This window comes from Clarias gariepinus, chromosome 11 (assembly GCF_024256425.1).
Source record: "Clarias gariepinus isolate MV-2021 ecotype Netherlands chromosome 11, CGAR_prim_01v2, whole genome shotgun sequence".
Taxonomy (NCBI): Eukaryota; Metazoa; Chordata; class Actinopteri; order Siluriformes; family Clariidae; genus Clarias; species Clarias gariepinus.
The window spans coordinates 3,252,422-3,274,559 of NC_071110.1; the positions used below are offsets into that span (position 1 = coordinate 3,252,422).

The 22,138-nt window shown below is 40.9% G+C and overlaps 1 protein-coding gene across 1 annotated transcript in view; it reads left to right on the top strand.

Annotated features, from left to right (window-relative positions):
- Positions 1-1,860: 1,860 nt before the first annotated feature.
- The window catches only part of robo1 (roundabout, axon guidance receptor, homolog 1 (Drosophila)), a 278,052-nt gene continuing 257,774 nt past the window's right edge, over positions 1,861-22,138 (top strand). The window contains exon 1 of the mRNA XM_053506706.1: positions 1,861-1,944. The gene's annotated coding sequence lies outside the window, so the exon portion shown is untranslated. The remainder of the gene's footprint in view (positions 1,945-22,138) is intronic.

The window sequence follows — 22,138 nt, forward strand, 5'->3', positions numbered from 1 at the left end:
TAACCCGGCAAAAACATGGCACCAGGATGCACTAGGGGAAAAAGGCAAGCCAGTAGAGATGCTCTGGGCAATGTTCTGCGGAGAAACCCCCTGCAGTCACGTGGATGTGGATAACTTTGACACGTGCCACCTACTTTGTTCAGGAGCATCTGTAGGATATTGATTAGTCATCTGTAGGATATGCTAAACAGACAAGTCTGATTTAAAGCATCTGCTGCTAAGGTCTTGGTGACTTGGTGAAATTTGGTTTGTAACTCCTAATGAAGTTGTGCTTGTCAGTCATTATCAATCTCCATAGTGGAGCGCCTGTTTTAAAACATGTGTGTTCATTAGTCTTTTAGTTGCTCCCGTCGAGTGGTCATCATGGAGAACCATCTGATCCACACACAGCTTGGCACAGGTTTTACTCCAGATGCTCTTCCTGAAACATCCGGTCTTGGGACCTGCACTGCATCCAGTGGATGGGGTTTTTATGGGCACTGAGTGGGCTTTGGGCACTGGGCGTTTATTTTTGGGCATTGTGTGGGGGTTATTTTGGCTCTGGGCAATTTTTTTGGACACTGGATTGTTTTTTTTTTTTTTTTGGTAGATACAAGGTGGGGTTCTTTGGGTGGTTGTTTTTTTGGGGGGCATTGATTGGGATTTTTGGGGGGCAGTGAATTGTTTTTTTTTGGCAATGGGTTGTTTTTTTGGAGGCGTGGGTATTGGTTGGGTTTATTTTTTGGCACTGGGTAGTTTTTTGTGCACTTAGGTGGGATTATGGGGCATTGTATGGGTTTTTGGGGGGTCTCTGGGTAGGCTTTTGGGAACTTGGTGGGGTTTATTTGGGAACTGGATGTTTTTTACTTATTTTATTTATTTATTTATTTTGTGGCACTAGGTGGGTTTTTGGCCATTGCGTGTGGTCTTTTTTGGCACTGGGTGGGTTTTGGGGCTCTGGTTAGGGGTTATTTTTGGCCACTGAGTAGATTTTTTTAGAGATACTGGGTGAGTTTTTGGGCACTGGGTGTTTTTTTAGGGGGGCACTGGGTGAGTTTTTAGACACTGGGTGGGGTTTATTTGGGCACTGGATGAGTTTTTGGGCACTGGGTGGGGTTTACTTGGGTGCTGGGTGTTTTTTTTTTGAGGGGGGCCACTGGGTGAGTTTTTGGGCACTAGGTGAGTTTTTGGGCACGGGGTGAGTTTTTGGGCACTGAGTGGGGTTAATTTGGGCGCTGGGTGTTTTTTGGAGGGGGGGGGCACTGGGTGATTTTTGGGCACGGGGTGAGAATTGAACCAGGGCTTCCTGCATGACAGGTGAGAAACCCACCAGTGCGAGACGTGTTTAAACATGAAAATCACTAAACAATTAATTGACTGTAAAGAAACACATGCCTTGGGTGCCAATATTATGTTCACTCCATTAAAAAATATTTATTGTTTTGTTTGTTTAATATGGTTGTGTGTGTGTGTGCGTGCGTTTTTCTCCTCAGTGTAAACTTGTGCTCTGTGTGTGTGCGCGCGCGCGCGCGCGCGTGTGTATGTGATGAATATCCACAGGCATTCGGTCTCTGCGGTGTGTGTGTGTGTGTGTGTGTGTGTGTGATCATTACTGCATGCACGGTTCCAGGCTGCCGGATGCGTTTTTCATCTCGTGCGCCTCATCATCCTGCATCTCTCTCTCTCTCTCTCTCTCTCTTTCTCTCTCAGTGTGTGTGTGTGTGTGTGTGTGTGTGCATGCTGGACTCTCCGCTATCTTCAGCTCACGCACCGCGCTCTGTTCTCTCCTGCGTCTTTTTGGAGGCTGGACAGACTCTCAGACACACACACACACACACAACGCTCTCTTTCTCTCACACACACACGCGCGCGCACCGCGGATCGGAGAAGTTGCACGAGGCTGTGACTGGTGCCATGGACGTGTACTAGCCGGTGTGTCGGGTCACTCGGGCATCGCGCGCGCGGGTAAGTGTGTGCGGTATCGCGTAATTGCGTGCGTTATTGAGTGCGTGCGCACACACACACACACACACACACACACGGAGCGGTGATCACAGGTGTGGGTTGTGATGCCAGGATTCACAAGTTGATGGAGAACATGGATGATTCGGATGTTGAGAACTTTTGATCTGAACGGAGTGAAGCTGATCGCGGAGCCGCGCACCGACGCGCGCACGCGCCTGCGCTGGTGCTGAGGCTGGGGATGCGCGCGCGGGCGCGCACACACTCATCTAGGGAAGGGTCGAGCACTTGTTTGCTTTAGTGTTAAAGTGGAATGTTGCAGAAACGTTGTAGGAAGGTTCGATACAGCAACTGAAGCGCACAGGATTAAAGCATCCAAGTGTGTGTGTGTGTGTGTGTGTGTGTGTGTGTTATTACATTTAATTTTTAGTTATATATATATCTTTTTTATCAGACATCCAGCTTTAGTTTTAGTCTAGTATTCTGACCTTTGACCTATATGGTATGCTTTTTTTCTCCCTTTAATTAGTTGATTAATTAATTAATTAATTCATTCATTCATTCATTCATCAAAATTTTTTTTTTTTAAAATTACAATTAAAAAGCGAAGCTCAGGTTTAATAAGCATGCAGTAAAATGTGTGTTTGAGTGTGTGCATGTTTTTTTATGTGATCGAATTAACAAATATTTTAAATCAGACATGAGCTTGAGGTTGATGTGGTATTGTGACTTTTTTTTAATTAATTTAAAATTTTATTATATATTTTTTTTCAAATCTTTTCATAGCCCAGCTCATTTAAAAAAATGTATTTTAAAATAATTAATGTTTATTTTTAATAATTAAATTATGAGTAATAAGTAAAAAAAAGTTTTTAATATATATTAAATCAAGTAAATTATTATTTATAATTACAAAAATATTTAAAATTCCTTTTTTAACTAATTATTTATAATTTAATTATTATCAATTTAATGCAATAATTTTATTACATTAACAATATTTTATATATCCATCCATATAGGAACCTCTGTAGTTCAACTAGAGACAGTGGAGGCTAATGGTAATTAACACTGTATTTATTCCCATTTTTACAACCGTGGAAGGGTCTCCTCCAACATTCACTTGCACATTCACACACTTCAGTCTAATCTGCATGTTTTTAGACTGTGGGAGGAAACCAGAGTACCCGGAGGAAACCCACTAATCAACAAGTCATTTTATTCATACTTCATATTAAGATGCATGCTTGTTGCTTGTCCTCACATGAGGACTCGTTGACACTTTTCTGTTCTATCTGCCTCTTTCCAAAGCACCGGTTTTATACTCACTCGGTCCTTCCTTCTACTTTACAGCATGTTGCAGGAGAGATATTCGACTCCGCGCTTTATCTCCACGCGCATTTTCTCCTGAGCCGTGCACGTGAGCGGTGACGCTGTGCCATCGTCTGCTGCTGAAACGGCTCTGCCTTCATTATACACCTCGTAAAAGTCTTCAAGGTCTTAAACATCCCTCCGTTCTAAAGACACCAGATAGGCGTATAATACCTCAGTGAATTAATCATCGCTGTAACATGCAGGGGTTGTTTATAATCCTTTGATTAACACATGACACCGGTGCACCGTGGCATAATGCGCATGAGCCGGGTCGTCCCTCTGATAAATTGTGCTCTTATAGGGGGGAAAAAATTCAAGGCTAAAGATTAATTCAAGGCAAGACGAGTTATCTCACATACCACCACACAACACGACATGTCAGGTATCACATGATGTGGGTTTTGGAATAAAATAACTTTTTTTTGTTATGCTTAGTAAGATAATAAGCCAAACCTTGAGATGCATTGATCTGATCCTCGATATTGTGATGGACACATTGATCACTTTTGGTCATTCTTTAAAGAAAAAAGCAAATTTTAACGTTGACGCTTATTGCCTCATAACGAAAATTGCTTAATGATCGTTAAAGGTACTATTGAAAGCTTTCTCGTTTTAGGTTCTAGGGTCTTGTTTTTTTTTTAAAGATTTTATATGTTCTGTTTGACACAATATTGTGGGACATATGGTTCTCTTTCACCGAACCGAACTGTTTTCTCCGACTCGGCATGGTTCTTTAGGCGGATGAGACCACAGAGGTCACAGCCAGGTTTCTGAGCGAGTGTCGATATCTGTGAGAAAGCCATTCGATTTGCAGGAAGTGAATCAATTATGTTGTGTGTTTTGATGTGCAGCTTTTTTGTAGGTGTGAGCTGCTTACCTGAGCCAAAGGACAGAGCTGTAGAACTGGGAAAAAATTATTGCATTGCGCTCCCTTATATAAAATACAAAATGCTTTAAATTTGTAATGTATGAAATTGGTTAGTTATTAATTCATCACGGTTTTACCAGCATGTTTTCAGCTACCATTTATTTTTTTATTTGCTGAATCATGTGATTGGTACTTAGGTCGCCCTTTCAAACAGATACGAAATTCCTGGTGGAACACATGTTTGGAATGTGATTCCTCGCGATGGCACATGAACCGCCTTATCAACGTAGCCCCACCCAAAGGCGCTGTGCTAGGAAGCCTGTTGCAATGCCGTTTGTTTCTGCCAGGGGGAGCAGTGACTGCTTCAGTTATCTACAATGTCGGTGGCTGAGCACCAGCTATTAATTATACCTTAATGATCAGACTTTTCATGCATATAAGACACCGTGCCACTGGAAGTTACAGCATTGTCAACATAGTTTCATCTTTACACCGAGGATGTCATCATGCTCGGGCACTCTCATATACGTTCAAAATACTAATATTAAATTACGCCATGTTCTCACAGCGCCTATCCGGTCTGCATTTCTATTCACTGCACTTCTTAATTTTGGAACATTCTTACATTCCTAAATAAAAGATGACTTGGCTTTGACTTTTGACTTAAATAAAACTCCTCTCGCTGTGACTCATCACGGCTCACACAGTTTTTTCGGCTGGTGAAAGAAAAACGGTGGATAAAAAAAAGATCATAATGGCAAAGCCTAGGTTTTTATATAAATAAAAATTATAATTCCCTATGCTTAGTCACTGTATTTTATAATATGTTTAAAATTTGACAAAAGTACTAGCGGCACTGGTTGGACTAATGTCACATGTTGGGCGTCTTATGCAGGAAGAATCGATTGGGATCAGTGCGTCCTTAGTGCGATTATTTTTCAGCAAACAAACAAACAAACAAACAGACAAAACTTCTCTGCCTTTATTTTTATGAACACGCACCGTTCTGAATTCTGTATACTTAGTTATGCTACAGCGCTACAGACGTTAGCCCAGACAGAGGAACATTTTCACAGGCTTTCATCATTGTTTAATCCTCGCTGGTCTGATTAGTGATCAGACGACTTGGCAGAGAATTTCCGGTTTATTGTTCCTGCTTCAACTTCAGAACAGATGTCTCATGTGTCCTCTGTGTTGTGAGTAAAAATGGTATACCATAAAGTGCCACGATGAAACAAAACCTGATTAAATTGCCTTATTTATAGCCAGAAGCCATTAAAGATAAAGTGGCAGGAGGTAACTGTTGCCATTAGACATTTTAGTTGTTTGTTTGGACATTTTATGTTTCGTGCTCGTTTATCACGGCTTTATTCATACCTGGTATTAAGATCCATCTTGAGTGATCTAATGACTAGGGGACATCTGATACGCGTCTCTAGCGAACACTTCGGATTTTATACAGTACGTGGTTTCTGCAGGAGGACACGGTTATTACTAGGCACCAGCCGGTACGATATTGTAATGATACCTATATGTAGGTGCTGATTTAATTAATATTGTAATTCTGTAAGTATCTTGATTTTTATAATTGTCCTGATTGGATATTGCATTTTCCGGTTTTGTTTCAATTTTAAGACCATGAATCTTTAAAATAATAATTTGAAAAAGTACAAAAACCCAAAAGTATTATACTGTACCTTAACGTTATTTGAAGCTTCACAACAGAATAGAACGCGAGTAATTAAACGTTCCTTATAACATTCGTTTACTCACTTAAAAAACGAGCGCAGCAATTAAACACTACAAACTAATTTCAAATACAAGAGCTTAACTTTTAACTTCAAATTAAACGAAACAAAAAGCTACATTTTTGTTGAGCAGGCAGTGCGTATCTCTGTCCTCCACCATAATTGTTTATTGTTTATTGCTAAACAACTTTAGCCAATAATATTCCCCCAACCACACGGGATGAAATGTGTAAAGAGTTCAGAGTGCGCCACCTGTAGGATTATAAAGAAACTGTGACATTTTACCTCCACTGGTGCCTCCAAAGTCTGAGTGTTGCAGCATCTAACGTGCGTTTTGTGACTAATTAGTGCTCGCGGTGTACTGAGACTGGTGTAAGTGTTGTAATAAGTGGGTTCGAGACTAACCCGCTGTCTTAAGTTTGGTGAAAATGGTCTCCAACCCGTATCAGATCCGATGTTACTGCCAGGTGTGAACAGGACGTCAGTAATGATCGGGTTTTAAGCGTCTAATTTAATCTTGTTCTCATTAATCATGAACTCTCTTCGTGCATTATACTTGCTGCTAAATGGTCGATTGGAATTGACCTGCTCATCTTTATTATAAGTGTAAAAAAATTAAATGAAAAAATCTATTTGTCGTCAACATGGCGCACAAAAGATTCATAAATGAATTTGAATCTGTAATTATTACGTCAATCTTCCACTGAAATTTTTTAGTCATAAATGTATTTATTGACGAGTGGAAGAAACACAATCAAAGAAACTACCAAAAAAAACATGTGCTTTCATCGTTACTTTATATAGCATTGCAGTTATCCATCAGTCTAGCGGTGACGGCTTTTCCGTTTAGCTTGACGTGGTTACGTATTTAGATGTAGCGCAATAAAACAGTCACTCGGTTTTTGTTCTCATCGAGACAATTTAGCGGTCGAGACAGTTTAGCAGTCATGCTACAGTACGAAGGCTGTGTGGCCATATGTGTCGCAGACCAGCAGGGAACCTTCACCTGCTGTAGTTGCGCCGTCATCCATCCGCCAGGCCGACGTTGTTTTTGAGTCAGAATAACTTTACATCAACGATGACAACAAAGTGTTACATATGCAACCTTAAAACAACAGAATATCAGCATTTATTTATATCATTCCTGCCACCTAGCATCTGTTCTTACGACCTCTACCGTTCTGTACAGTACATGAGGGCTACAGTAGTTCTACAGAGCGGATATTGGATGCTAAGCAGCTCAGACTTGTATATCCTGTACTTGCCCATAGCGCCCATGCTAGCTTTTTTTTTTCTGCCTTTCAGCCGTATCCCGGTTTAATTGTTTGGTGAATTGTAGTTTTGTGGAATTTCAGAATTCAGCACTCACACCACCGCAGCATAGGGTTCAAGGGTTAGGGTTAGCGTCTCATTTCAAAAGCGTCTCATTTCGTCTTGTTTCCATTAATCGTAAACTTTTTGCATTGTACCCGCTGCTACTAGTGCGTGCTGTGTGTGAAAAGCGGCGGAAGGCCAGCAGTGAAAACGCACAAGCTCGAGCGTGAACGGTTTTAAATCCTGTGACTTGTAGCTCCTCTTGGATTCAGATTAAAACGTGAATTTGAGAATATTAAAGAGCAGGTGGAGCAGCGATGTGTAAAATGCACTATTTCTGTTTTTTTCGGGCAATATGCATGCTTGTTCCATCAGTCCCCTGTGCGTGTGTGTGTGTGTCTGTGTGTGTGAGATGGGTTCCTCCATGCTATGTGACTCATCTCACAGCATTTTTCACTGTCTTGCCAATTTTCTGGAGTGCACGGCCCCAGTAGATGGCTTTGGACCTGAGCCAGCTGCACATGATTTCAATCTCTCCTTCATAACCCAGTAACCCCACGAAACTGGAACGGTGAACGTGCAGCCCCTTGATATAACGAGCGTCATGACCGTATTGGAAAAGTTCTCTCTCTCAAATTAAAACTCCACCCTAAAATGTACCGAGTGCTACTGACGTGTATAGCGATCATTATGCTATTTTTTTGAGTGCTGGATTTATGTGAGAAGTTAGCGGTGGTCGGCACGGTGGTGTAGCGGTTAGCATTGTTGTTGCATTGCACCTCCAGGATCTGGGTTCTATTCCCGGCCAGGCTCGATTCCCGTCTCTGTGTGCAGGGAGTTTGCATGTTCTCCCCGTGCTTGGTGGGTTTCCTCCGGGTACTCCGGTTTCCTCCCACAACCCAAAGACAAGTAGATTAGGCTAATTGGCGTTCCCAAATTGCCCGTAGTGTGTGAGTGTGTGTATGAGTGTGTGCCCTGTGATGGATTGGCACTACGTCCAGGGTGTACCCCACCCTATTCCCCTTAATCTCCTGGGATAGGCTCCAGGTCCCCACGACCCTGAATACAGGATAAAGCGGTATAGACGAAGAGTGTTGCTCTTGCTTGTGCAGTAAAAAGAAAATGTAGAGATCAAAAGCAGAAGGGACAGCGTTTAGCTCAGGTTTTTCTCTCAGCTCGTGTAAAAACCAAAAGCTTCTTTGCTTACCTGCTTTTCATTTTTCGGGGTTGTATTAAGAAGAAATCTAGTGTACAGTGGAACCTCGACATAGAATGTAATCTGTTCTGGAGGTGAGTTCTTAAGGTAATGTTTTCTATTGCAAAACGCATTTTGTATATGTAAATGCAAATAATTCGTTCCAGCCACCCAAAAATAGAACCAATATTACATTATATTTACAACACTAGATTTATATTTCTGCATTTACAATCAAAAAAAAAAAAAAGACATGGATAATATGGAAATAAATAGACATTAAACCTCATTTAATCTTCATTTATGATTCCTTTTGTCACCGGCTTCTTTAAAAACCAAATTGAAAGCGACTCCCTTTTCTTTTTGCTACCGTCCTTGTTAATATTTTTTAAAATAATAAAAATTTTAAATCTTGCACCAATAAAAAGTTTTGAAAGGGTTCTGGATGTACGCCGAACATGGGTTTTATGTCACAGCGAATTTACCTGTATAACTAACTGAATAGATTCAATTTAATTTTATTTGTGTAGCGCTTTTAACAATTGCCATTGTGGCAAAGAAGCTTTACATAATCAAAAGTTTGTATAAAATGTGAATATGGATGAGATGTCAGTAGGAAGAAACCTTGAGAGGAACCAGACTCAACAGGGAACCCATCCTCATCTGGGTGAAACAGAGAGCAGGGATTGATCTGCAGTCATGCTGTACCCTGTGAGACTGGGAGATCAGTATAACAGGAGATGTGTTTAAGTTAATATGGAGTCCAGTTCATTATTGGAGGCTCAAGTAGACTGTAGGAAACTCCAGTCCTGAACTGTGAAGCAACTGCAGTCACAAGTCCTCGGAGAACAGCTGTCTGCATCACCGCACGCATCCCAGACAGACCACACGGGGCATCCATGTGACGAGATCTCCAACCAGGAGCGGGACACCAGGACGAGTCAGACAGCTCAGGAGCGATAGAGAGAGAGAGAGAGAGAGAGAGAGAGAGAAGAGCAGGAGAGATAACAGTTAGGTACAGTATGGACACACTCATGTAAGCTGTTTAAGCAGAATGTTCGGAGGATGAAATGGGAAAGCTGGACAAACTAAAAGGTTAAAGCGCTGCTGCATCACAAGAAATCGTTAAAACAAACTGCAACATGATAGTCGAAAGGCATTGTGGGTCTGTTTAGTGAAAATGGACGAACGCCAAGGAAAGAAATCTCACCCGAAGCTTAGGATTGTGTTTACATGAAGATCACATGACCCTTAACGAGATCCATTTTCAGGTTAACTGTTCAGGGTGGATTTTCTCAGGCTGAATCATGTTGTGTGTGTTTGTGTGTGTGTGTGTGTGTGTGTGTGTGCACGAGTGTGTGTGTGAGCTGTTTATCCCCAGTGATAAATGTGGGAAATTGACTTGAAATTCTCTTCCGAGAGATTATTGTTTTCTCCAGCTGTACTTTCATATCTGTACAACTGTCTCGTCCTGTTTAATTCCCCGTCCTCCTGTCTGAATCCTCCGTGTCCGTGATCGCATAAACACGATGCTCGCAGTCAGAATGAGAACGCCGATCCATTTATAATGTAAAAGATAGGAATTTTAGGAGGATGTTAAAACCCATGAAGAAGAAGGATGAGCGCGGATCCAAAGCCATGCTCTGAGGGAGGAAGGAAAGAAGGAGCGATTTAAAATACACAATCCCATGCTATCATCCTTGTGGCTGAAGCTATACAGTACAAACTTCCTCTTTCTCTTTTTGGCACTTAGTCGATTTAAAATACTAACAGATGTGTGAAAGCTCCAGAGCATTCACGGTATTAATCCCCCCCTAGACCATCACCACCCCCAGCAGGGAATACGGTCCTCTGGGTTCGCTTGATTGAATTGTTTGCCTGTGGCTGTTTGCGCATGTGAGTGTGTGTGTGTGTGTGTGTGTGTGTGTTGAGAATGGCTTTGACCGGATTACCTTGACCTCTGCACTGTAAGCACTACACCCTCACTGACTGGTGACATAAGGCTTTGCTTTTATAGCCCGCTATGATGGTTTTATTTAATCAAAATCATATTATCCTGCTCTAGAGCGAATAATAGTGAAATACAGCGGATTAAAGATACAGACGGCTGACAGATCAAAGGGGAAAGAATGGTCTAGGAGCATTTAGTTTCTTAACCCGAAATTAAAGCTCAATTATTTTATCAGAGGGATACTGGGAATGTATTTTCTTTCACTATCTCCTTTATGATGAAGCTCTCGTATTCGGGCAGCGATAAAGTGACCAGAGGAGGACAGAGTGTCTAGAAGGTTGGCTTTTCTGAGAATTGTGGCGTCCAAGATGGGATGCTGGAGCTTATTTCATGATGTGGTTCCAGCTATAATTAAAAAACAAAACAAAATTCAACAAAACACCATAACAAAAACGACACAATATATAATTATTTTTTTTTTTTTTTGGGCATTGTGATTTTTTCGATTTAGTTTTGATTCTAGCATGACGTAATGGCGTAATGGTTAGCACTGTGGCCTCGAGGCTCCAGAATCGAGTGTTTGATCCCAACCTTGGGTGTGTGCATGGAGTTTGCATGTAATCACCTCCACCCCGTTCTTGGTGGGTTTCCTTCGGGTAGGTCCGGTTTCCTTTCACAGTTCAAAGACAAACAGATTAGTCTAACTAGCATTCCCAAATTGCACCTAGTGAGTGTGTTTGTGACCTGTGTTGGATTGGTATCCCTTCTTGGGTATACCCTATTTAGTGCCAGTCCATCCAGGCCCCAGGACTCTTGTAACCCTGTACAGACTATGTGTTATAGAGAATGAGTGAGTAAGTAAGTTGTGCTGTTGATTCTCTTGTACAATTTCTTTACCCCTAGCACTATTCTCTTCCACACCAGTAGGTGGCAGTAATGCACGAACCACCCAAAAACTCAAAGGCAACAAAAGAAATGATCATTTTGCAAAATGAGATAATAAGAAAATGTATTTTGCAAGTACCTTGTGAAAGATGTTATCGGTTTTCTGCAAAAGCTGTTATTTTTATTTTAAAAAATCACTTTTAGATAATTTAATGTTTGCAAAAATTATTTAAGCGTGCAATTTAAAAGGTTCAGGATTGGAAATGAAATCGAATCGACCTACGGAAGATGGATTCAATTGCATAAACATATCAATCACAGCGGCTCTGATGAGAAAGTGTGGAGCATTGTTTGTGCACGCACTCAAAAATCAGTGCTACATGTCTACACGTCATGTGACCCTGTGTAACAAAATGGAAAGTTTATTATACAGCTAGACTCACGCTAACCAGTTTTTATTGTATTTTTATGTTTAAAATAGAAAAATCTTCAAATCTGTCAAATGCGCTGTTTAGATTACAGAACAGTTTTAAACGTAAGGATTTTGATTCGAATTTGATTTGTGATTGAACCTCATGACAGCGATCACGACGACGGCGGAATTTTCCAGCGTGTGTTTAGCGTCTCATTGATAAACATTTTACAGTACGAGTCCTACAGTAAATGAAACCTGATAGACAGGTATGTTTTGGCTCCGACATGCCGTCTGTGACTCTCTCGGTTATACATGAAGTCTGCAAGTCGCTAAGTTAAATCACGCCTTGGCCTCGAGCGGCCCCTGAGGCTCGTCATCTCAGCTTGTGTGCGGCCTGGAAATACACCCGAGGGGGAAAAAAGCCCATCTGTGGACAAACTCACAGCTGGCAAACATTTAACCATTCGGAAAAATTCATGTCTTCTGCCTTTTTTGTGTTCATACCGCAGTGAACTGTTGCATTATTTAAAAGGTTTTAAGGTCATACAACAGCTTGGCGCTCAGCAGGACGCCGCAGGAATAATTGGAGTGTTTTTCATCCTCACTTCTTCTTAAACGTGCTTTTTAAGTCAGGACTTTCCCCGGCTTCCCGTGGACCATACGAACAGTGGACCTGCGGGTCCCTGGAGACACAGGGTCTCCCCTTAGAGCCGCTTCCTTTTGCTTTGCTTTTTCAGGAGCCCGAAGCTCGAGATACAAAGCGACTCACGGCAGTGTCTACGGTCATCAAAAGAGCAGCGTCGAACTCATTATGGCGAAGTAAAATCTCTCGTGCGTGACAAATAGCGCTGGCGTTTTTATGCAGAATAAAGATTTGTTTGTCTGGATTAATAAATGACGCTGATATAAAGAGTAACCCGCACGCGGTAGCCGTGAATGGCAGTTTTATCACCGGAGACGGAGCAATGTGTGACAGGCGGACTGTGTAAACTGATAAGCCATCCATTAAAATTAAACAACGCTAGTCACTGTCACTTCAAGGTCAGAACTGGATAAGCTAACATCCATAATGGAGGATCTGGATTAACATATCCCACATTGCTCCTTTGATATTAAATATTGTAAGCGCATGCACTATTCAGGACGCGAGCTCTTAATCTAGGTTTAAAATCAGCCTGACATTTTTGAAAAATTTACGTCCTGAAAAAAAAATGCAAGAGAGTTCACACCAACCTAGCGACGGTTTGTTAGAAAAATGCCACGACCTTAAAATGAATAAACATAATGTTTAGTTTAAGGTAAAAGGGATAAAATACAGAACAAATCACTACACATGGTTAAAAAATAAATGGATTAACATCTAAAAATTACTTTAACAAAGAAATATATCAAAAATATGAGGATTTGTTTGTGTAGATTGATGATGACGTTGAACTACTGCTTAAGGTTATCCAAAGTCTTTGTAGCCTGTAGAATCAAATTAATGGATTTAAGCACAAATCATACCCTCGGTACGGTGTACAAATAAATCAAAGCAAACATGTTAAGAAATAAGAAACTACATACCACAGAGTAACAATCTGATCAGCAGCGATGATAAGCGTAGCACCAGATACTGGTTCATTCTGTGACTTCAAGCTTCATTTTTCATCATGATTTCATTTCATTTTTTTGCGTCCATGCCCTACAAGTAACCTTAATATACTGTCTAATGTGAATACGATAATCCTTTAAACCTCCCACATGACACCGAAACCCACTCACATCGATTTCTAATGGGTCGTGCTTCCAGGGTTTGCATGTTCATATTCATGAGGTTGAAGTTTACCTTTATCCTAACCCTAGGATAGATTATAAATCCCTGACTTCAGCTTTACATTTTATTTATATTAGCAGAAGAATTTTCTTAAATCTTGAGTTGGTGTGTTAGACGAAGCCGCAATTTCAATGACACAATCAATCAGCAATAAAGTGCAATAAGTGGAATTTGACTGGTTATTTTAATATACAGGGAAACCAGTGAAACGAGCATAATTCGTTCCGAAAGCGGGTTCGTATTCCAAAACACTCGTAAACCAAATTAAATTCTCGCATAAGAAATAATGGAAACTCAAATTATTTGTTCCACAGCCCCAAAAAATAAATACATAACCTGCACTTTATCTTTTAAAAGTAGTATAATAAATAATAAATCCCAAAAGATTAGTGTTTCCGTTTATGCTTGCATGTGTGTGTGTGTGAAGCCCCTCCCATCCCGAGAGAGAGTGTGTGAACCCGCATGGTGCCAAGTTACTTACACAGTAAACCTCTCTCCTCTCTTATTTGAGTTTCACATAAACACACATTAACGGAAAGACTGTTTTGTCTGAAAAGCAAGGGGCATGATTAATGACACTCGTGTGAGCACTTAATAACGGAATCACTGCTGTAAAGTAAAACAAACAAACAAATGAACCGGAACTTTACCTTTAAAAAGAATCGCGACAGAGCAGAGTTTCTGTGTAGAGAAACTCTGCTCTGTTTGGGAACTACGGGCAAGTTTCCAAATTGCCAGTAGTGTGTGAGAGTGTGTGTATGTGTGTGTGCCCTGCGATGGAATGGCACCCTGTGTAGGGTGTACCCTGCGTTGTGGCATGGGTCTCCTGGGATGGGCTCTGGGCCCCCGCGACCTTGAATACAGGATGAAGCGGTATAGAAGATAAGTCAGTGAGTGAGAGATTGGTTAGGCCTGGTTTTGAGGCTAAACTCTTCGTGTTCAGTTGAGTTCAACCTCATTTGGAATTTAAATGTTTTTTTTTTGTATAATGTACATCATTAATTACTTTAATATAAAACACAGTATATAACAAAATCTATCCTTTCCCATCCATCTAGAAACCTCTGTAGTTCATCTAGGGCCCATGGGGGACAGTGAATTTATTCCCATTTTTGGGACCATGGTAGGACCTCTGGTCAACATTCATACACTCATTCACAAACTACAGGCAATTTGGGAACAGTAATAAGTCTAATCTGCATGTCTTTGGACTTTGGGAGAAAATCAGAGTACCCGTAGGAAACCCATCAGGCACGGGGAGAACTTGCAAACTCCCTGGACACAAAGCACGAGACCTGAATCAAATCCTAATCCAATCACTAAGGCACTGTGGTGCCAAGTAATAACAGAATAACAGACACATTTTATCCAATTTACTTTCTTCAAACTGTAGGAAAAAACATATAAGAATATACAAGATGCAAGTGAGACAAGTGTCTTTAACCACAGATGGGAACAAATCGTTCTTCTGCATGCAACACATCTCAGGATCGACACTTAAATTCAATATTAAGTCTACGCTCCCTGGAGTCGTTGATTCGTGTTCAAAAAGTTTGTTTTTTTCTGGGTTTAAAGCTGAAAATCCTTGGGAGCAGGTTTTCAGCCTTCTCTGTCAGATTTCATTTGAGGAACTGGCATGCTGCAGGGTCTGGAGTCCAGAGCACAGCTGATAGACGTTCCTGTTGTTCCTTGCTGAGTCGAATGTGAAGTGATGGAATTCCCACTGTAATTTCTCACTCCTGTGCAATTATTAACATATTTTCTAAAACCAAACAGGAATTTAATTTCAGTTTTTGTGGCTATCTGGATCTTAGGAATTGCTGTTCTTGTCATTTCTCATCCGTCATTGAAAGAAACATCAATTAATGCATCGTGCAAAGATGGTTTGCTTTCAGTTTAAGGTTCTGTCCAGCCTTGCAGCAATCTATTCTCCGTAACTCTGTTGTAAACTGTTACATGGCATATCATTTGTATACTTATTTTTAGTCAAAAACAATAATAGTCACTTAAATATATAAAGATTACAGTATCTGCAGCACGAAACACCCAAACTAGCAGTTCTCAACTATGGTCCTGGAGGACTGGACTTGGACTGGACTGGATTTGTTTCCCGCCTGCCCACCTGATTTAACTAATCATCGAGTTAGAAACCTTTTCTCAATTAAACACTAAGGGCGTTGTCACTGTAGGGATGGGCACAGAACAAATGAATCGTGCCTAATATAGATTAAAAACGATCTTAAATGGTCAGGGCAGTGGATCCTCCAGGACTGTGAGTGAGAACCCCTGGCATAACCCTGAGAAATTATAAAGTGTCTTGCAAAAGGCAGATCAGTGGAACACAAAAAAATAAGTCTAAAATATTAAACCTCCCTGGAAGATATTTAGCAAAATTTACCATTTTGTCACCGAAATCTTTGGGATTATTAGCAGTTTTAGATTGCTGAAGCTCTGAGGAGGTAAATGAACCTGTCAACTGGAACATCTCCAAAATGGCCTTGTTAACTGCACTCCTCGAAGCCTAATTGCTGTTGTTTGTTGTTGCTTTCACCCCATTACACCATTTACTGAAGTCCAAATGAAGCAAAATTGATATTATTGGTTTGTTTTCTCACTGCAAACAAAGAGAAGCATCGTCTGAGGAGCATCTAGGCTTGAGAATGTCCTCATCAGACACTTCCATTCCTTGCCTGGAAGTTGAGCTATGTCTTCTGGACTTCTTTTTGTTTTTTTATAAAGTTTCACTTTGCATTGAAGCAGATTCCTTAGTCTGCCTGAAGATAAGCATTGAAACCGGTAATTTAACCAAAAAAAAAGGAGTTCAGTAGAAATGATGCAACTTCCAGACAACTTCATCAACGCTGTTTTATTTAGGCTTCACAAAGAAACGTAGAAATTATAAACATCACCCCTGGTGGAGAACACAGAAGCTTTATGCGGCACAGTGGCTTTAGCACTGTCGCCTTGCACCTTCAGGGTCTGGGTTCGATTCCCATCTCTCTGTGCATGGAGTTTGCATGTTCTCCTTGTGCTTTGTGGGTTTCCTTACACAGTCCAAAAACACGCAGGTTTGGCTAACTGGCGTTCCCAAATTGCACGTAGTGTGTATGTGCCCTCTGATGGATTGGCTGTCGAGGGTGTACCCCGCCTCATGCCCTAAGCCTCCTGGGACCCTGAATACAGGATAAAGCAGTATAGAAGATGAGTGAGAAAGCTTAAGCTTTTACTTTGATTAATTGTTTGTTTAAACCTACAATAAACTTGCCATTTTGTAGCTCTACAGCTCTCTCCTTTGGTTTGATTTGGTTTTCATTCATGCTCCACTAGAGTTTATGTGAAAGCGGACTGAGATCATTTTGAACTGACACTCTTGGGTGTGATGGTGTATCAGTTGTTATTTTCTCATCTGTCTAAAGGACCACATCGGTGGAAGAACACACCAGGGTTCTGTTTACATGGAACGCTACAGTATGTGAAAGCCTGTTTAAAAAAAAAATCATGTCTTTCCATATAATTCTCAGTCCAGCTTGGTCCAGTTCATTATTTGTTTGTTTTTCTTTGCTCCTGACAGCGTGGGCATTGCAATATAAGAGGTGACCTGTCTTTTGTTATAATCCCTTTCACCATGACATCATCCCACCCTCCACTCAGGGTCAAGGGTCAGTATTTTTTAAAACCAGCAGCGAGCGAGTGAGCGAGGTCATCTCATCACTAACCTTGAGAGCAGCGTCCCGCAAACATCCATCCATTCTGGTCATTCTGAAGGCTCTCTGAAGACACGGCGTGATATTTTCAATATTTCCTGACACACTCTATTAGGTGCTTTAATGTAGTATCATAACAAACGAGGCCGAGACCGGGTAGACAAGGCGCCCATCCGTCAGCGTCCGTGTCAGCGGCTCCGGCTCCGGGGTAACCAAGATGGATGACACGGGGAGCCGCCGCTGCGTCCTGACTGCAGGTCCAAGCCTTGGGGCCTCGCCACTTTATTGAAATGACCTAATGTAGATTCAGAATCAGCAGGGGGAAGGATATCTATCTATATCAGGGTGGAGCAGACAGGGTGCCCCGAGTGACGGGGTGGAGGTGATCGCTGCAGAACGAGATGGTGTGTCGTAGTGCATGCTGAGAAAATCGCATGCGAAAGCGAAACGGCGAGAGCTAGACCTAAAAGAGGTTGGTTTTTAAGGCCAAACCTCCATATGATATAAAAATAAAATGATAGCGATCCGTTTTTTGTAAATAAATTACTGTATTTAATGTAATTAGTTTAATTAGGGGGCATATTTGTCACATTTTCATTTCATTCAGATCATCAAACAATCTTTAATATTACACAAAGGTAACCTGAGTAAATACAAAATGCAGTTTTTAAATGATGATTCCATTTATTAAGGGGGAAAAGCTGTCTAAACCCACCTGGCCCCAAGTGGAAAAAGTAATTGCCCCTCCTCTGCTAAATCATCCATGAACTGTGATTAACAACAGTTTTTGGAATGGGCCAAAAGTCTAAATTCCCCCACAGCCATGTGAAAGAATCATTGCCAGTTATCGCAAATGCTTGATCGCAGTAGCAACACAACCAGTTATTGGTTTGGGGGGCAATTCTTTTCACATATGGCCAGGCAGGTTTGGAGCTTTTATTTCCCTAATAAATGAAATCATAAAAACTGTGTTTTTTTATTTACTCAGGTTCTCCTTGTGTATTATTAAAACTTAATTGATGATCTCTAACATCAAGTGATTTTTTTTTTTTTAAAAACCTAATATACAGTGCCGGGAAAAAAAAGTATTTTTTTTTTTTTTGTTTTAAGTCATTAGGAAGGGGGCAAATACTTTTTCACAGCACTGCAGATCAGATTAAACAAAAAAATAATATATACTTTTTCAATTTTGTTTTTGAAGTTCAATTCAGTTGATATTTTAATTTCTTCTTTCTTTAAAATATGGTCTCCTGCTATTAAAAAAATATATTTAAAAAAAGAAGAAAGGAAGGTTTTAAAGGTTTAGTCTAAGTACAGTAGCATGGTTGGTCTTTTTTACAACCCAGTTTGAATCAGCAGGAATTTCTAACAAAATCCTGAATTTGATGGATCCAGTTTTCTACAACATTAAGTTAGGATGATCTTATTTGAGATTAATTGTGAAGCTTGTGCTGTCATTTAACAGGGTTTGTGTACTAGTACTTAGTGTGTAGACATTTTTTAAAGTAACAAAGATTTGTTATAAAGGAATCAATAATTATTCCATAACATAAAATGTTATGCCTGCAATATCCAATATTCAACAAGTTATGTCTAAACACCTGTTTCTTAACAAGGCAAGTCGTCCCAGTGGACACACAGACTAGCCCTCATGATGCCTGTAGAAGGTCTTTAAGAGGTCTTCAGGTCATTCTCACCGAAACAATCTATTACTAATTACCCGGTGAAGACGCCCTAAAGACCAATTGAGTAGGAGACCTTTAGAAAGGGGGCAGGGGTAAGTACTGTAAGTGGTTAGGACGTTAAGTTCCATCCTGAAGATGTCTTGGTGTTAACTATAGCTGTCAATCTTAAAAACTTCCTCAATGTGACATTGGACATATGTAACTGGACAGATGTTAGAACCAGAGGTGCAAACAAAAACAGTTCTGAGAACAGTTCTAGAGTTGGGGGCCTGTCAGGTTGAACCAGTTCTGCAATTCGAAACTGTCTTGAGGGCTGTTTCCTTCAGCGCAGCTATAACTTCCTGGCTTTAGAATTTGTTCATTTAGATGCAAATTACAGTACAGAGCCACTAGTGGCCCAAACGCACTACTGTTAAGAGCTACCATTAGTTTTAAACCAAAATCCAAAATAACAGGATACAGCATACTGATTCATTTCTTCCGGACTTAAGGACTTCCTTTTTCCTTTCCATCCATCCATCCATCCATCCATCTAATGAACAAGTCTTCCTTGGGCAAGGGTCCTTCTTCCTTCCTTTCTTCCTGACTTCATCTAAGACTTCATCCATCCACAGTATCTATCCATCCATCCACCCATCATTATTTTTTCCTTCCTTCATTCCTTCCTTCCTGACTTAAGGATTTCCTTTTGGATTTTATTGATTCATCTATTCATCCATCATTACTTTCTTCTTTCCTTCCTTCATTCCTTTCTTCCTTCCTTCTTTCCTGACTTAATGACTTCCTTTTGGACTTCATCCATCTGTCCATTCATTATTATTTCCTTCTTTCCTTCTTTTGTGATTTATGGACTTACTTTTGGAGTCTATCTATCCAACCATCCATCCATCCATCCATCCATCCATCCATCCATCTTTTCTTCATTTCTTGCTGACTTAATGACTTCATTTTGGACTTCATCCATCCATCCATCCGTCCATCCATCATTATTTTTTCTCCCTCCCTTCCTACTTGCCTCAAAATTACTTCCTTTTGGACTCCATCATTCCTTCCTTTTATCCGTCCTGACTTAAGGATTTCCTTTTGCAGACCATCCATCCATCCAGTACACCCAACCAACAAGCCTTCCTTCCTTAATTCCTTTCTTCCTTAATTAATGACTTAATGACTCTATTCATCCCCCATCCATCCATTCATCCATTCATCTATCGATCCATCTCTCCTTCTTTTCCTTCTTCTTGACATAAGAGTTTTACTTTTAGACTTCATCCATTCATCCATCGATCCAACCAACCAACAAGTCTTCCTCCTTTCCTTTCCTTCCTTCTTTTTGACTTCCAAATATCTAGGAGGGGTGAACCAGAGGGGGGGTTAGGTATGAAAAGAAATCGTTATCTGAGGGGTATTTCATCTGGAGCACCTGTGAGTTCTGATACAGGACCTGTAAAAGCTGGACATTACTCTGTAGTCTCAGACTCTAGACTTGAACTGTATATTTATGGTGGGATGTTGGTGCTCTGTGTTCCGGCTGTTTGTGTCACTTGGCACCTGTTAAACCACACTGATTTATTATTTATCAAACATTGTAATACCGAAAACTCCTCCCCGTGTTAGTGCGCGGTGTGTCGTGCTGATTATTGATCACTTCCTGCAAACCCCTTTCGCTTTGTTCTTCAGTGCAGCACCAGCGTCTATTGAATAATAAATCAAAGGCCATTGATTCAGGAGCTGCTTTACACAGAGTCCAGGATCATTTCCTCTCCAGTCTCATTTCCTGCTTTTACCTTAGGATCTGTTTAAACGCTTCCTCACACATGAGCATCGCGTCTGTAGGCGCCACAGGTGTGTCGAGATGCCGAGAAGCTTTAAAGGATGTTTGAAAGCTTTGAGGTTATTTTTAGCATTTTGTAGAAAGAAGAACAATATGACCTGAAAACTACCTGATCACGCTTTGTCTACATTTTCATTTGACCTTCCTTCCTTCTGTTCACCTATTCTCCCTCTCTCTTTTATCTGCATGTCCTTCCTTTCTTTTGTACTTCCTTCTTTTCATTCTCAAGGACTTTCCTTCTTTCTTTCCTTCCTTCTGTCCTCCCTTCCTTCCTTCGGTTTGCATGGTCCAGACTTAAGAACTTATGGACTTTGTTCTGAACATCCATTTTCTCTCTTTCTTTCTGACCTTCTTTCTCTCCGTCCTCCATCCCTCCCTCCTTTCTGTTAGCATGTCCTTGCTTCCTTTGGATGTTCTTCATTCCTTTGTTGCAGACGTGAGGACCTTCTTCCTTGTAGACTTTCTTCTGATCATCCATCATCTTCCTTCTTTCCTCCCTACGTACCTCACTCCCTTCTGTTTGCGTTTCCTTTCTTTTTTCCTTCCTTATATTCTTCCTTCTCTTTATTCCGGACTTAAGAACTTTCATCCTTGTAGATTTCCTAAATGAACATCCATCATCTTCTCTCCTTCATTTCCTTTCCTACACACTTAAGGTCTTTCTTCCTTGTAGAGATCACACTTTCTTTCTTACTTTTTTATTCTACTAGCTGCACTTTGGTATACTTGCCAGTTTAGACCTTAAAATCATTTCCTCGTCTTGTTCTCAGTCGTTTATTGATGGACAAGAGCTGATTTGGAGCGGTGTGCAGGTTTGCGCGGCTCAGCGTGTATGAATAGTGTAAAGTAAACAATCTCAGAAGCTGGTGAGATCCCTCATGTCACTCGCTTGGTCGATGATGAAGAGGCGCTGAAGTTCAATCACGCATGATGTGTTTAATCTAGCGGCTCTGGTGTGGACAGAGCTCCAGACGGATCAGCACCGTCCCTGACCTTGTGTGCTCTCTAAACACGACATTCAGCGGCGCGGCTCCTGACCTTCTGGCTTGGCCGGTCACCGAGGTTAACGTTTGATGTGGATCTCCTCAGCCTCAGAGAGAGGGCTGAGCTCACTGAGGTATGGAAGCACCTCCATGTTTGACCTCCTCTTTTATGTCCTGTCTTCCCTGCGGTTTTTACGGAAAATGTTTCACACACACACACACACATACACACACACACACACACACACACACACACATATATACATCAACGCACATCCTCAATACTGTAGTTTACTGATAAAACCGCTTCATCTCCAACCTCAAGGACAAATTCGAATTAATGGATTCAGACAGACGACAAAACACAGAGAAAAGAGGGATGAAGGTGAAGAACAACTTCCTACTTTGTCCTCCGTCTTCTGCTGGAA